The 16,943-nt window shown below is 38.2% G+C and overlaps 1 protein-coding gene across 4 annotated transcripts in view; it reads right to left on the minus strand.

Annotated features, from left to right (window-relative positions):
* Sin1 (SAPK-interacting protein 1) overlaps positions 1–16,943 on the minus strand; it is a 563,667-nt gene that overhangs the window by 353,038 nt on the left and 193,686 nt on the right. The gene's annotated exons all lie outside the window — the stretch shown is intronic.

Here is a 16,943-nt window from a genome sequence, read left to right on the forward strand (position 1 = left end):
TCTCTTCACAGTCCAGAGACAGGCTTAGAATATGCAGCTGACGCAGTCTTAATTAGGAAAATGCCACAAGATTTAAGCTATAGAACGCTAAATGTCTGCAGAGACGGAACTTAGGATCAATATGAGAAAAACAGAAATAATGTGTACAAATGTGGATGAATACCACTCTCTGGGGAGAGGTAGGATAAATTTAAGAAAAATAGAAAATGAGGCCAGAGTATACATATATTGATAAAATAAACACTTGCTGGGGAGAGGATGAGTATTTCAAATGTTAAGGAAAAATTATATCCAATACAGGTTCTTTTGATTTGGAATGCAGCAAAAGACTATAAGCAAATCGCACAATAGACAAGCTGAATAAGATATGGAATTCAAAAAGACTGAAATTGCATATGAAAGTACGGTTATATCTGTATTGTTATACGGATATGAATCATGGTATGACAATGAAACTAAATCTAAAATATCTTCTCGGTTGGAGAAAAAATGCTTCGAGAAGAATCTCAGAAGTCAGATGGCAGAATGAGTGAGCTATACAGGTGAGGTAATAATGAAAGGGTGATGGGGATGGTTTGGTCACGCCCTTCACACCACGCCAAGTAGCAAGTGATGGTGTCAGCTGGGCTCCTGTGAGCATCAGAAGAGTTGGAAACCCAGACGTATTTCGATGACAATTACGAAGCGGCAGACTCGCATAAAAGGAGATTTAAGTTAAGACAAAAGAAACATGAGAGGTGGGATTTCACAAAAAACCCTTTGCAACACAGCGTCGCACTGATTTAACATGTATACCGTATGATATGTGTGTGTGTGTGTGTATATATATATATATATATATATATATATATATATATATATATATATATATATATATATATATATATATATATATATATATATATATATATATATATAATATAAAACTAGGATTACTAAATCATTACAATGCGGCATTTGGTCTCAATTCAGTCCTTCAAATCTTTTGCTGGCAAATTTTGTTTTCTGAAAACATGTAACTACATACGAGAGCAGAAGCTTTATTTATAATGGCGGCTCAACTGTTCGCATTTTCGACGCCCTTTTTTCAAGAAGCTAATTTTACAAGAAAATAATTCTTTAAAAATTACCCACCCAAACTTGAGTCCACTTCTGCACATCTTTTCCAATGGTCTGGAGTGGATCTTTTCCAATGGTCTGGAGTGGTTCAACTTGCACGAAAAAACTGCCCAACGAGAAAAAATCATTGTTGGAACAAAGTAAGCTTAATCTAACAACAATAAATAGCGGCAAAAATACTTTTTGTTAATGTTTCCGCATCAGGTTGAGGAAATGTTTTTCGGACATAACTCCAACTGGACACAAATCCATCTGTTTTTCTTGTCTATTTTTCTGGAATATGTGGGAGGACCTTATCTTACAGGACCGTTTCTTCCATTGTTCAAGTAATGATACCTGACTGGAATTCCAATAAAAAATTTTTTTATATCAAGTCTGACGTTGTCGAAGTGAAAACAATACCCGTATCTAACATAGCCCCGAACCCATGCCCCTATGCGCCCCCCAAAACTAAATTTCTTTAATTTATCACAAATGAAGAGTGTGAGACTGCTCTCAAAAACCGCAAAAGGTGGAAGTTTGATCTTCCACAAGCTTCAGAGTCATATTCACTGTGTGCGTATTTGCGAACTGATTCTGAAGCAGGTACTGAAAGGATTCATTCAGAAACCTCTAGCGGGATTACATCCGATGGATATTGATTAAGATTTGACCATTTGACAAATTAAAGTGACTTTTCAGTCAAGTTCCAGTTTAGTAAAGGGCGTTGTGTTATTATTATGAAAATATCTAATATAACATTAAATATCTAAGCAGGCCTCTGCAGCACCAAAAGTAACAAATGAAACATATCCCAGAGTAAAAACGCTGGATGGATAGAGAGCTAAATCCATAAACAAATACGAAAATACAAACATAAAACAATAGTTAACAAATAAAAAAGTCTCTTCGGTGCAATCGAGTTTTCTGTACAGCGTATAACAGTATGAAACTCTCAGCAGCGCCCCATGGAACTTTCAGCCATGGCCCGGTGGTGGCATGTGCTGCTGGCACCTATAGCGGTGCCAGACGCACGATCAAGGCTAACTTTAACCTCAAATAAAATCAAAACTACTGAGGCTAGAGGGCTGCAATTTTGGTATGTTTGATGATTGGAGAATGGATGATCAAAATCCCAATTCGCAGCCCTCTAGCCTCAGTAGTTTTTAAGATCTGAGGGCGGACAGACAAACAGCCATCTCAATAGTTTTCTTTTACAGAAAACTAAAGACGGAGGGCCTCCGCAGAGATATATCAAGGTACCTCAATAAATGTAGAAGTGGACGAACTGCAAGGTGGATTGCAGGCACTAATAACAGAAGAGCAACAACTAAGGACATTATCAAAGTTCCTTGCTAAAAGAGCTTACAAAACAGGATAATCTGATGATGTTCTAAATCATAATAACCATTCTGGAAAATCTACAACCTCCAAATTGCGCTGTTTGCTTAAAATATAAAGATCCGGAAATGTTGCTGACATCCATTCAGAAGAACAATATTCAAATGGAAAAAAATAGACATGTCATTATCATCGTCGTCATTAAATATACGAGACATCACAAACATCAGCATTATAATATGCTTTTATAAGTTTTGCGCACATAAAAGCTTGAGAGTCAAAAATAACGCCTAGTAATATAACTTTTCGTAATAATTAGGTACAATACTGCAATGAACAATAAAAAAGCCGCTATTTTATATCTAAAAGAACAAAGGTTCCATGACACTACCCTGTGAAACTCCAGGCAATGCAGGGCTAAGGATTGTATCACTGAAAACACCATCAATAACAGCTCAAAGGCCACGGTTTCTACTGCCCACTCAAGAGCAGCATTAAAATCAGTTTGAACCAGAAGAGTCTCGCATCAGTGGCTGATGTTGACTCAGATCACTTGTTCGATCTAAAGCATCCCAGCTTTCAAGAAGAAAGTGGCATGATAGGATATGTGCGTGTTCATAAGTGCAACACGATTCCGTAAATTATGAGAACTTATTTCTCAGTGTTGAAAAAAATAGACAAAAAAACCATCGACGACGTAACTTCTCGTGCCAACGTGAAGTTATTCCCAGCCTACGGCCTTTGCTAATCATCCTTTTTATGCGGGAATATAGATTTCCCATTGCCGAATAACATTTCTAACCAATCACTGATTTTTAACAACATCGCAAAGAACATGAAAAAGAGGGTTTCAAGATTTGCGGTTCGTTAAACGAGATAAAATCGTGTTATCATTGTAGAGCACTACTTAAATTATTAAATGCCTTGGAAACACAGCAAATCGTTGCATAGTTTTCAGTTATGAATGTGATATCGTCTGAGAATGTACCTTGAATTATAGAACAAAAAATCCGACGTGATATAGCCATTCAGTAAAGAAAAAGGACGTATTATTATTACCTTTGTAACGCGCTCCCATAAAAAAACTCAAACGGTCTTAAACTTGCTATTCGACAAGCTCCCAAAGAACAGAATACCTATACGTGACGAAAAGAGAATATTAACAGCCAAAAAAAAGTATGGTAAAACACATTAAAAATAATGAAAATGAGTATCAAGAAAATTACACGCACATCATCTTGGACAGCAGCTGACAAGTCTGTAAAAAGAAGAGGTTCAGAAGCACACCAAGTAAACACCACTCGCGACAACTGTGAGAAGAAGTTTCCTATTTGGCTCTTCCGCTCTTCCTAGACACGTCAAAGCCCGTTCCCCCAACAACCTCCTCAACAGCTGCGCCTGGTCTCGATTTGCTGGAGACTTGCTGTCGATTCACTCGTACCCAACATTATTTTCTTTCTTTTTTGTGTCTCACATTTACTCTCAATTCTCATCACTATAACCTCGCTCTTGGTTCGGTTCGTTTCCCAATTTGTTTCATGGGTTTCACTACGGATCTTCATTATCATCAACTACTTTGCTTAGTAGCTTTATGGTATTATTATTATTATTATTATTATTATTATTATTATTATTATTAGTCCACACACCTCAGTCTAAATTGTTAACACTGCTTGAATTTGTGTGGATTTATTTCCTCTGAATCAGTAAATTCTACAAACATCTTTTATGATTGTTTAATCACGTTAGTCTCCCTCTCTCTCTCTCCATTACTGTAATCTGCTACTGAACCTTTCCAATGCATTTTTCGATTTAATTACATCACAGACGTCCAGTCTCTCCCCTCCCCACCCACCTTAAACTTCCGATCCCTAGTTCCCAACCCCCAACCCCTCTAGCCCAATGGAGTGACTGGGAACCAAAGGGGAAGTCCTTCCATCTACCTAACACCCACCTATCTCCCTCCCACTCCCACAACTGTCGAGAGACAAGGAACCAAGCAGGCACCAAAGAGGAACTCGCCCTCTTCCCCCTGATCCTAAAGGAGTAAGGAGGAACAATGTAGGAGCCAGGGAGGAACTCCTACTCTTTCTCTCTAACCGATTCTCAAGGAGTGAGGAGGAACCAAGTAGAAACGAAAGGAGGAACTCCTCCCACCATGCAGCGTGTGCCCCAAGGGGTGGCGTGCGACTCGAGGTGTACTGACCCCCGGTGGCCGCAGGTGTATGGCCCCAGGTGAAGCAGGCAAGACTGGTTACAAGCGGGAGGGAGAGGTTAACCTTGAACGGATGACCGCGGGGCAAGCGGCTCCAGCTGCTGCGGGCGTCGTAGTAATATAGTATTGTAGTAGTAAAGGAGTCCCGGAGTGGGGCAAGGGGGGGATGGCGAGGAGTTACGTGGAAGGGGAAGTGAGGCGGAGGGTAAACATTATGAGAGAGAGAGAGAGAGAGAGAGAGAGAGAGAGAGAGAGAGAGAGAGAGAGAGAGAGCACAAATGGTGCCTTATAATGACAATGACAGCAGCGAGGAACACACGCAGAAGACATGAAAAAGACGTGCAACTATTACTTTTGATGAGTTTCCTTGGTTTCTTACTTCTTTTACAATCAAGACCTAGCAAAAAATGGACTGGAAGAATTATCGTTCAGAACTTTTTAATTAAGGAAGAGCTCAAGTTGCTTCCAATCCCATTAGGCAGAAGCGCGACATCTTTAGTGTTATTAATATTACTATTGGAACATGACGACCCTGTAACGAGGCTACAATATCGAGACTTAAAAGCCACAGAAGTGTTAAACATATTTATGTACAAAGTTAAAAACGAAAAGGAGACACTTTCGGATACTACTCCGTATCCCTAAGAGTAGGACTGATGAGGGATTCGGAGTAGTGTCCGAAAGTCTCTCCTTTTCGTTTTTGACTTTGTACAAAATACTTTTAGCACTATTGTGGCCTCTAATTCTCAATATTACTATCAGTGTAACCATACCTCCAGAAATAGGGTAATATATAAGAACAGGCCGAGATGGCAAGTCCCAACCTAGAGACGTAACGTATCATCCTTAAGCTCGAACCAAGGTACTTTCATACTTTTACACTTATATATGGGCTGATGGTGAGCGAGGCTGACCACGGGTTGGACAACGGTAAGCCGAAACGTAGAGCTAATTTCCCGTATACTTTAGTTGTTAAACGGAGGAAAAAATAACAGACAATCGCAATGTGGTCAGTACACCTTGGGAGCCAACCATCTCGGCAGAATTCTTGAATATATCACCAGGAAAATAGAAAATACATTATACAGATGATCCAGCTGAAAAGCCTAAAACCTTCTGTCATGGAACAAACCACAAGGACGCGAAATATCAGGAAGGCAAATAGAGCGGTTGAGGTGCACCAATATATATATATATATATATGTATATATATATATATATATATATATATATATATATATATATATATATATATATATATATATATATATATATATGGGTACTTTTATATATATATGGCTTCATCATCAAGTCTAAAATACAAAAGTAACAGCAATTAAAATCAGCATGCAGTATATGACTTAGTAAAAATCATTACGTTAAAAGGTAGGAGAACCCACCTTTAAACTTGCAGACGGAATTAACAAGTTTCTGAAATCGATTAAATACAGAAATAAAATGAGTGAACATACATATTCTGATCTGTACAAATCCGGCTCGTTTTATGGGGTTTTATATGGTCTACCAAAAGTGCATGAGGAGGGAATTCAATTATGGCCCGGTCTGGCCTCGTATAATACACCAAGCTATACATGGGCATAATTTTTAGTACCACTGTTACAACCGTTTTTAGTTTTCTGTAAAAGAAAACTACTGTGATGCCTTTGTCTGTCCGTCCGCATTTTTCCCGTCCGCCCTCAGATCTTAAAAACTACTGAGGCTAGAGGGCTGCAAATTGGTATGTTGATCATCCACCCTCCAATCATCAAACATACCAAATAGCAGCCCTCTAGTCTCAGTTTTTTTTTTATTTAAGGTTAATTAGCCATAATCGTGCTTCTGACTGCAATTTAGGATAGGCCACCACCGGGCAGTGGTTAAGTTTCAAGGGCCGCGGCTCATACAGCACTATACCGAAACCACTGAAAGATAGATCTGTTTTCGGTGGCCTTGATTATACAGCACGCTGTAGCGGCTATACAGGATGCTCGATTGCGCCGAAGAAACTTCGCCGAAATTTTTTACTTGTTTTGTCTTAACCCTAAATTGGTTCTTAGGAATCCAAGAACAGCTGCATCATTTTTAGTTTTCTGTAAAAGAAAACTACTGAGACGACTACGTGCCTGTCCGCCCTCAGATCTTAAAAACTAATGAGGCTAGAGGGCTGCAAATTGGTATGTTAATCATCCACCCCCCAAATCTTCAAACATACCAAATTGCAGCCCTCCTAGGCTCAGTAGTTCTTATCTTATTAAAGGTTAAAGTTCGCCATGATCGTGCGTTTGGCAACGCTATCAGTGCCAACAACACACGCCACCACCCGGACGTGGCTAAAAGTTTCATGGGCCGCCGGTGAGAGTTTCATGGGTCGTGGGTGAGAGTTTCGTGGGCCGTGGCTGAGATTTTCATACAGCATTATACGCTGTACAGAAAACTCGCACAATTTTTACTTGTTCAAATTTAAAGAAGCTGTTCCCAACCTTATGCGTTCGACGGCGATATACGCCCTTCTTGGTCACTCAATTTTCATATTTTGAGGCGTTAGGTTGGTTTTTAACTCTGTTTCTGTTTTTAATATCTATATTCTTAACATTAATGATTTTTACTGAGTAATATATGATGACCTGAATTGCTATTACTTTTGTATTTTAGCCATGATAATGAAGCCATGCTTTGAAACGCTCGCTGGCAATAAACTTGAGACATGTACCACATCCCTTTCGTCCTCCTGCTTATACTACTACAATCCGACTTTCTAGAAATCCACACTTTCCCGATATATACACACACACACACACACACACACACACACACACACACATATATACAGTATATATATGTCATTAATTATATAGATTTCTCTCTCTCATATATATATATATATATATATATATATAGAGAGAGAGAGAGAGAGAGAGAGAGAGAGAGAGAGAGCAAGGAATCTATATAATTAATGAAATGCACAATAATACAAAATTTAGGTTCTTGAATAGTACAACGCAAATGAACAATAAATCAATAAATGGGCGATAAAAGTGCGTTTAGATGGACACCTCAAAACCAAGAGAATTCTGTATCCGTGATTGTGCGCTGGCCACCTCTTGGCAACAATGATTGTATGGCTACAAACCGGGCGGAGGGCAAACAAATAATACCTCCCTTCTAAGGAAAAACTGCATTGGAATAAAGCTAAATTAATCAAACCCCACCGGAAGAAAAAATAAGGTTGATGAGATTAACGATGTCATTGAAGACAAGGATGGTTCATAATCAGAGCTACAACCTCATAACATCAGTAACCAATAACAGATTATTTACGTCCTAAAAACGATGGTTACAGACAACATGGCATCATTACAGAGAGCGAGGGAGGAAACAGCGCACCTTAAAGCGAGTATAAAAATAGATTAATATACTATCGATAAAAAAATTTAATGACGGATGCTTTAAATTATCAGAAAATAAAATAGCCCGCTTAGACATCAATGTCTAAGTTGCCTTTAGAAAATGCAACTGTTTTCGGCACAAATCGTGCAGAACGAGTTGATTCACCCTGTCTTCCGTACACTGCCACTGGTCATCGTGTTTGTTTCACCAACATTATGCTGAGAAAAGAACTTTGTAAAAAGCACTAAGATCTTATAAATATTAACGACTTCAGATTAAAATTCGTCAATATTAGACTGTGGATTTTTTGCTCATCATCACTACTATTCAAAATAAGTGCTCATGTCCATACAAAGTAATACAACAATGCCATCATTTTCCTAAACGTATCTCTATTAAAAAGCCGTTTAAGAAGAAACTGAAAATATAGGAGTGTTCGTTACATATAAATGAAAATTAAAATAATAACACGCCAATGTACACATATACATTAAGTGAAAAGTTACCCAATAATTTCAATGAAAGAGAATATGATTTTGGGGGGGTTCCAAAGACAATCCTGGAAAATGAAAATTGAATTACTGATACCCCATGGATGAGAGAGAGAGAGAGAGAGAGAGAGAGAGAGAGAGAGAGAGAGAGAGAGAGAGAGAGTATTACAAGTGACTGTCATCTGCCTGAAGCATTTTAAATCAATTGGGTACACGACACTGACTTACTCAAGTCATTCAACTCAGACCTAGTTTTTGCTTAGAAAAACTTCGTAGAAATCTGACCGTAAACCCTTCTTTTCCCGTAAAATACATCCATACACATACATATATGTGTGTATATACATAATATATATATATTTTGTCGATACTAACTAAACTTTTCTCTCCCTCTCTGTGGAAGCTAAGCGGATATAATTTTTGGGATAGATGAATATCTCATCACGGATAATCTGTAAAATAACTATGCTATAGCTCCACTATCCAATCTTTTTTTTCTACTCCCCCTTCGCGGTCCTTCTTCACGCCATTACCATCATCTTATTCCTCCATTGCCCCTCACCCCAACCCACACCTTTCTTCTGTCCATCATTCACCTGACCTCGGAGGTCATTTACCTGCAGAAAGGACTGCGCGGCCGGCTAATAATGACTTCATGCGAAGCACTTTCAACCTCATCTCAAGTTTTCTTTTATTATTTTTTTCAAGGGCCGATGGCGCAGGCAGCCCATTGCCCTAATCAAGCCTAGATCTGACGGAAGTAAGAAAAAATGAATGGGATCCAGCCCCGAGGGGAAAACAGGAAAACCATATTAAATTAAATTTAATGTTTGAGTGTCAGAAGAACAAAGGCAAACTCAGCGTAAACAAACAAACTCGAGCTAATAAAATCGAACATTTCGTGGCGTCAAGACAATATTCCACAGGAACTTCCGGGAAACGAACTGCAGTTGAAGTGCGACGGTGCATAAATGAACATCACCGCAGAAAAGAAAGATAACACTCTTATGGTGATGACAACCTGGGTGAAGACGAGAGAAGGAACCCAAACACAAACAATTCTGCAAGCACCTGAGCAAACAAACTACAGATAAGGACTTCGGAAGCAAACCACTTACATCGAACAACTCATAACTACCATACCTAATTGCAGTCAAAGACTGTCACAATATTTAAAATAATTTAATCAATATTATTCTTAATTTTCAAACATGCATGTAGGCCAAACAAAAAGTCATTAGTTTTCTGAAGACTAAAGATGGTCAAACCACCAAATGCTTTAATAAACATTGGTTAGGGCATTTCATTTGAGAAATTAAATAAACAGCATTTAATACACATTTTATAAGAAAAATTAAATAAACAGCATTTAATACACATTTTACAAGAAAAATTAAATAAACAGCATTTAACACAAATTTATAATAGAAATTAAGACAAAACAGTATAAGGGTCTCAAATTTAAGATAGGTTTAAAAGGTGTAACAGGAGGAAGGCCTCGCAGTTTCACTACTGCATTATGCATCAATTGTTAGGAGAGGGTGGAAAGTAAGAGGGTAGACAGAGAATATGAAGAGGGGTACAGCAAAAGGAATGAAAGCAGTTGCAGCTAGGGGCCGAAGGCACACTGCAGAGAATCTTAAGTATTGCCTACAGTGCATCGCATGAGGTGCACTGATGGCACTAACCCATAGGGGGGATAAATCCTTTAGTAGTAGACGAGATTACATCTCAGAAGCCTTACGTTATATTCTTAGGCCTACAAATTATTTTGCAACATGCATTCAGTTTGAACGTAGCCGAAAACATAAAAATTCAAAGAAAACTTTTTTGTAATTCATATTCCCATTTTGAAAATTTTGTTGTGACTGTTGAGCTTATTAGGTCTACCGTTATATGTTGTAGATTCTACAATATATAATGTAAAGGCAGTTACGAAGAAAACTTCGAGCAGCAAGTAAAGCGCGCTGGCACTCACGAGACCGCCAACCTTACCACACCGTGCTTTGAACTGAAATGAATGAACTGAATATGGAAATTAGGCCAAAGGCCAAGCACTGGGACCTAAGAGATCATTCAGTGCTGAAAGGGAAACTGACAGTAAAAGGTTTGAAAGGTGTAACATGAGGAAACCTCGCAGTTGCACTGAGTCAATTGTTAGGAGAGGGTGGAGAGTAAGGTGGAAGAAAGAGAACATGGAAGGAGGCACAATAAAAGGAACGAAAGGCGTTGCAGCCAGGGGCCGATGGCACGCTGCAAAGACCCTTAAGTAACCCCTACAGTGCACCGCATGAGGAGTGCTGACAGCACTAACCCCCTCCCCGCCCCTACGGGGACAACGTACTTTGAGCTCAGCCATGTACAAAAAAAAAAAAAAAAATCATTCATGTCAAAAAGGCTATCAATTATTCCAATGCATAAAAGTGATCATAATATTCATATACCCATAAGGAAAATAGCGTTAGGTGTGAATTCGCAAACTTATCGACATGTATGACAATGGAGAGGAGAAAAAAAAAAAAAAAAAAAAAAAAAAAAACAAACGTTACACAGAGTCTGAGACTTTGGACGGTACAAAAATAATCATGTTGCATCACTACAGTCGGTTTCATTTCGTCAGTCCACTCACCAACGCAGGATTGGTAGATGTGGCATTATGCACAGCTCAGGATCCAGAGAGCTCGCTCTCGATTGGCTGAAATCAATGTTTCCGATATCGTTGGCTTAATGTGATAAAAGATGGAAAATTATTTTTCAGTAATACATGTGAACGCCTATATATACAATCTTCACACCTTATTTAGATCATAAACATACCGATTGACGTCGATAAGACAACAACACAAGCATAAGAATGACGAGCTGTTAGAACTTGTTTTTAAACAGTCTACTCAGGTCAAACGTAAACGAACGATGGACTTTAAATAATTAAGTTTTATCTTACTGTAGGTCAATAAAAAGACAACTGGCTATGCGAGTGAGAATGGGAGGTATTTTAATAATTTCTTGCATGTAAATTACATGGGTAGGTCAATATTCGAAATAAGCAGGAAATGTATCTGAGGCTGTCGGTGGAGGTGAATGGCTCCGCCATCACTATATTAGCTGGCAGGTGGGAAATTTCAGTTATAACTTGGCAAGATGGCAATGAATTGTGGTTTTCTTTCCAGTACACATCGCACTCAAACAATTATAATAGCTAAGTGCTTAGGCACTTTTGGGACTATTTAGCTAAATAACTTATCCAGCAAAAGTTTAAACTCTAATCCAGTTCCTCATCCTCAGTGTTGATGACGTTGTAGGCATAAATGGCTAGCCGAGGATTACAATTTTTCCATTGCTGGGCAGAGGAACGACATTCATACAGAATGAAAAAATAAAGGTTACAATATAGAAGTAATTCTGACTGAAATGCAATGGATGAGTGTTTAAAAGAAAGCCAGTAAAATAAAATAACTGGCTTCAGTGGTCCATGCGTCATGTTTTATAGCGGTAAACAATATTAAGGGCTATTTTTCAGAGTACGGACGTAGATATTACTTTGGCATCAAAATAAAGTTATTTTTACATACGTGCAATGAAACTGTTCGTAGAATACAGTTTGCGTTGTAAGAAAACCTTGTGACTTGAACAGTTTTTGAGCACAGATCTTTGTGTGGTTCGTTTGTGTTTGATCTGAGTAGACCGTTGGTACAAATCTCATCTTCCGTGTGCTTGTGTTGGTATAATATGAATACAAACCGAAGTTTATGATTTATTATTTCAGAGGGGGCGAGGTTTCTTTGTCCATGTAAACACTCAAATACGTTATTGGAGAAACAGTTTGATATTTATCACAATAAGCCAACGATATCGAAAACGATAGTCAGCTAATCATATGCTACCCATGCGCAGGTGCCGCATCTTCACCCGTGAGAGGACAGATGAAATGAAACCGACCATTATGAGCATGGCTGTACCATCAATCAACGCTTTCGACTATAATGTGTTACCGAAATAATGAAAAAATGAAAAACCCTCATAATCACGTTGCAGTGTTGGTTAATTACGCCATTATTTCATTATACTATATTCCAATGAGTATGGTGGATTTACTGCAACTGCAGACAGCAGTTGGAACTCTATTTGGCTCAATGTTGTTTCCTCTCTTTTGCCCATATAGGCTAACTTTACCTGTTCGGGCCCGGGATCCACAAGCAACCTTGGTTCGCTATCTCGACAGCCTTTGCAGGAAAAGTGGTTTGAGTTGAAAAGGTTTACTTATGGCATCAGTGAAGGACCATGAATATTTTCTACCTCTTGTTTCTCTTTGCTAACCTTATGCCCCGTTGCTGTACTCCTAGCCTGGTGTTACCGTTCATGAGTAAAAGGCTGCAATTCTACACAATGACCAGCTGTAACCTTAGATTGGCAGCGGTTGTTCAAAGACTTCCTAATCTTACGCTAACAGATGGCTCAGCCTTGTAGCAATAAATTACTTCACGTTGTAACAACAGCTACAACATTAAGTCATTTGTTGCTACAACACTGAGCCAACTATTAGTTTAAGATTAAGAAGTCTTTGAAAGGTGGAAAGACTGATACACATTATCGCTACATACAAAGAACCACTCACGTCGAATATAACAGATCTATTCATACTTGTACAAAAAGCCATTACTGAGTGAAGGCATTACTACAGGAGTCATGTTTTCATTAAAGGTCAATAAACAACAGGAAAGGGCAACAAGATACTAGATACTAGAAACTTTCTCAAATACAATTAGCTAAGTTAAAATATAACCAATTGCATTTTTTTTTCAAATACTATTCCAGTTAGCATGTTTACCTAAATAACCACAAAATGTATATTTTCTTTCCTAAACAGTGCGACCATGGTAACTGCAAGGAGCAATCGGCGACTACAAATCTCAAATAATGCAGTTATCACGGCTGTCCCAGCACTCGGCATCATTTATGTTTTCTTTATTACTAGGATGCAATTAGCAATATTACCCAAATGCTCTGCATAATTTGTATTTGCTTTCATAAATCACGAGAAACTGCAGTTTTCTCAAAATAAATATAAGCGACAATAACAACTAGAAAAGAGAATCTGAGATGGAGAACTTTTGGAAATGCAGTAAACACACTTGCTCAGACGCTCTGTCATTTACATATTTTTCATGGATACTGGAATCAAATCAGCAGACTCAACCAAATACCACGTCACTGTACCGTTACTTCCTTCGTAATAGAACAGCATATAGAATTTAGGCCAAAGGCCAAGCGCTAGGACCTATGAAGTCATTCACCGCTGAAAGGGAAATTGACAATAAGAGGGTTTTAAAGGTGTAAATGGAGGAAAATCTCGCAGTTGCACTAAGAAATAATTGTTTGAGGGTGAAAGTCAGTTGGAAGAAAGAGAATATGAATGGAAGTACAATAAAAGGCATGAAAATGGTTGCAGCTAGGGCCCGAAGGGACGCTGCAAAAACCCTTAAGTAGTGCCTTACAGTGCACCACGTGAGGTGCCCTGACGGCACCACCCGCCTACGGTACCTCTTTCGTAAACAACAAGAGGATGCTTCTTTAAATACTTTTCTGTGACGATAACAATGAGCAAGCAAGAAAGAAATCTTGATATTTCCACTCATACCGACACATTTTACTTGTAACTAAATCCCCTTAGCAGAGTTAACCAAAAATATAACTGGGTGATGCTACCTTTCACCTGAAGTATCCATCTCCTCAAGATCGAAAATCATACTAAAGAAGATATCAGGAGTAAAATACGATTCTACAGACAGTTATTTATCACCGCTTAGGAACGGAGAGCTTCCTCCAATCGACTCATCGTTTATATGTTCATGTAGATAAAAGTGAAGAGACCATCTGTTACTGCTTGAACGTGAGTAGAGCAGATAACGCACCACAATAAAGTGCAAGCGTAAGAGAAGTAACCCCGCCAGGATATCAGGAGTTAACATAATAATAATCCCTTTCATAACTTTCGTAGCAAATTGACTCCTGGTGTCAGGAAAGCTAAAGGAGACTTCAGGCTGGTTACATGTGGGAAGACGAGAAAATCAGGCAGCCTAACGAAAACGAAGAGATTTGAAGGGGCACAAGAAGGGAAGGTAAAATACAGTTCATGCTGAAAGGGAGGGAGCCTTTCGCTATTTTCGGCAGACTAAAAACACCTGATGACTTTCAGGCAAACTGACGTTTTCTTTTTGGGGAAAGTGACAAGCAGCAGAAGCTATAATTTCAGTAAAATAACTTCAGGACTGATAACAAATATATATACACTGATTTAATATCCAACGAAGTCTCACTTTTTAAGGAAGAGCGCCATTTTGTAATCTCTCTCTCTCTCTCTCTCACACACACACACACACACACACACACACACACACACACACACACACACATATATATATATATATATATATATATATATATATATATATATATATATATATATATATATATATATATATATATATATATATATATATATATATATATATATATATATATATATATATATATATATATATATATACATACATTTATGTACATATGAAAATACGATCACTTTCACTTTTACTAGATATCAACGTAGCTTTAATAGACATGTCTACAAGCCTCTTGTCTAAGTGAGGAATAAGTGAAGAAGCTTTCACCTTCCGTGGCAGGGGTTGCTCCCATGCAAGTGAAGTACCAGTGAAAAAGACTTTACATACTTTCCTTTGTAAAAAAAAAAAAAATAAAATAAAAAGAAAATATAAATGGGTCAACACTCATCAATGGAACTGCTCTGGCATGGTGATCGCGCATTGCAATGAAAGTGAAAGTTCATTTGTATCTAAGAAAAGTGTGAGGACGTCAGTGTGACAATTAAAAATACAGAAATAGTGACATACATTGCAAACACATACATACAAACATATACACTGTATACAAAATTCTACTCGACATACCATATTGGCAGACTCACAGTACTAAAGGTATATAAGGTACCAACTGCGCAAGCTACTGCATTCTATACTGGTTTGCAATTCTTGGGAGAGTGCGAGCGAAAGAATAAATCTGTTTACACTAAGAACTAATGAATTATGGAAGAAGTCAAAGGCCGAGATAGCTTGAGTGAAAAGAGTTCCTTGGATCTAAGAGGAAAATTCCGCTAAATTGGGTACCTGAAGTATCTGATGGAACACTTCAGTTGGACAACTTACATCCTGCAAGGTGAGACGTAACATATAGAGAACGCAAAACCGGTTTTGAGTAACATAGTGGAATGACTCTTGCCAAAGCACAGAAACTTAACTTCAAAGTACAATATAATCTATAATCATCTTTAATAAACATAAAAAAAGGCTAAACATCCTCCAAAATGCATATGACCGAACTTGGTATTAGTAATATTTCTATACATGACAATGGTAATAATGACAATGCTGCAGGTTACAGTAAAAATAATGATACAGACGCTTACTTAAATGTCTACTTGTCAAGAGAAAGCCTAATGAAAAAAGTTCACTCCAAGAAGTAAGTCTGATCATTCTACTTTATAGTTATTTTTGGGTCTACTTGAAGTCTAATTCAAAGTAAGGTCAAATCTTTTTAAGGAAATATTCCGCTTTAGATTACTTAAGACTAAAGTGTACCCTTAAAATTTACTTGCTAGTGCTTTGCTTTGAGTGTGTTTCTAAGTCTACTAAAAGTATGTGGAAAACTACTAAGGGTATGTGACAACTACTCAATTTATTTACAAGGTAGAGTTCACTCGAAAGAGGCCCACTTGAAGCAGAGAGGGCCTCCTTAGTGACCCCTTGTATGAAATCCGCTTGGACTGCCCTTGGAAGGAGTATAAATACTATTTGGAAGATAAAGACCGCTAAAAAAAAGAGCTTACTTGAGGGGGTGGCTAATATGCAGACATCTTATTCGTCTACTAGTAGGAGACGCTATAATTGGAAGTGAACGGGGGGGGGGGTCTACCTCAATAAGAAAGACAAATTGGAGGGAAAAGAAAGGTTAACTGGATGGTAGACCACCAATGACTCTGCAGTGTCACACGAATGAAAGCAAGTCAGGCAATTTGTTCGGGACTCGCTTGAATGACCACACCACACGGTCCAGATACAGTGGACCACACACACCGTTTTTGTCAAAGAAAAAAGTTACAGCATTTAATCTTCAAGAATTAAAGTCATGGGTGACTTGACAGCTGGTTTCAATATATGAATGGACGGTATTTGGATATGAAAATGGAAATTTTTTCTTCGTGGAGGCCTGTAAGAAGGGAAACTACGTGTCTTTAATGGAAGAGGCCTGTAAGGGAAATAATTTTTTTTTACAGATATGGTGTGAAAAAAATCGAGCCTAACCATAGCAGGAGCGACGGACTCCCTCTTTAAAAGATG

This window comes from Macrobrachium rosenbergii, chromosome 32 (assembly GCF_040412425.1).
Source record: "Macrobrachium rosenbergii isolate ZJJX-2024 chromosome 32, ASM4041242v1, whole genome shotgun sequence".
In the NCBI taxonomy this organism is placed as follows: domain Eukaryota; kingdom Metazoa; phylum Arthropoda; class Malacostraca; order Decapoda; family Palaemonidae; genus Macrobrachium; species Macrobrachium rosenbergii.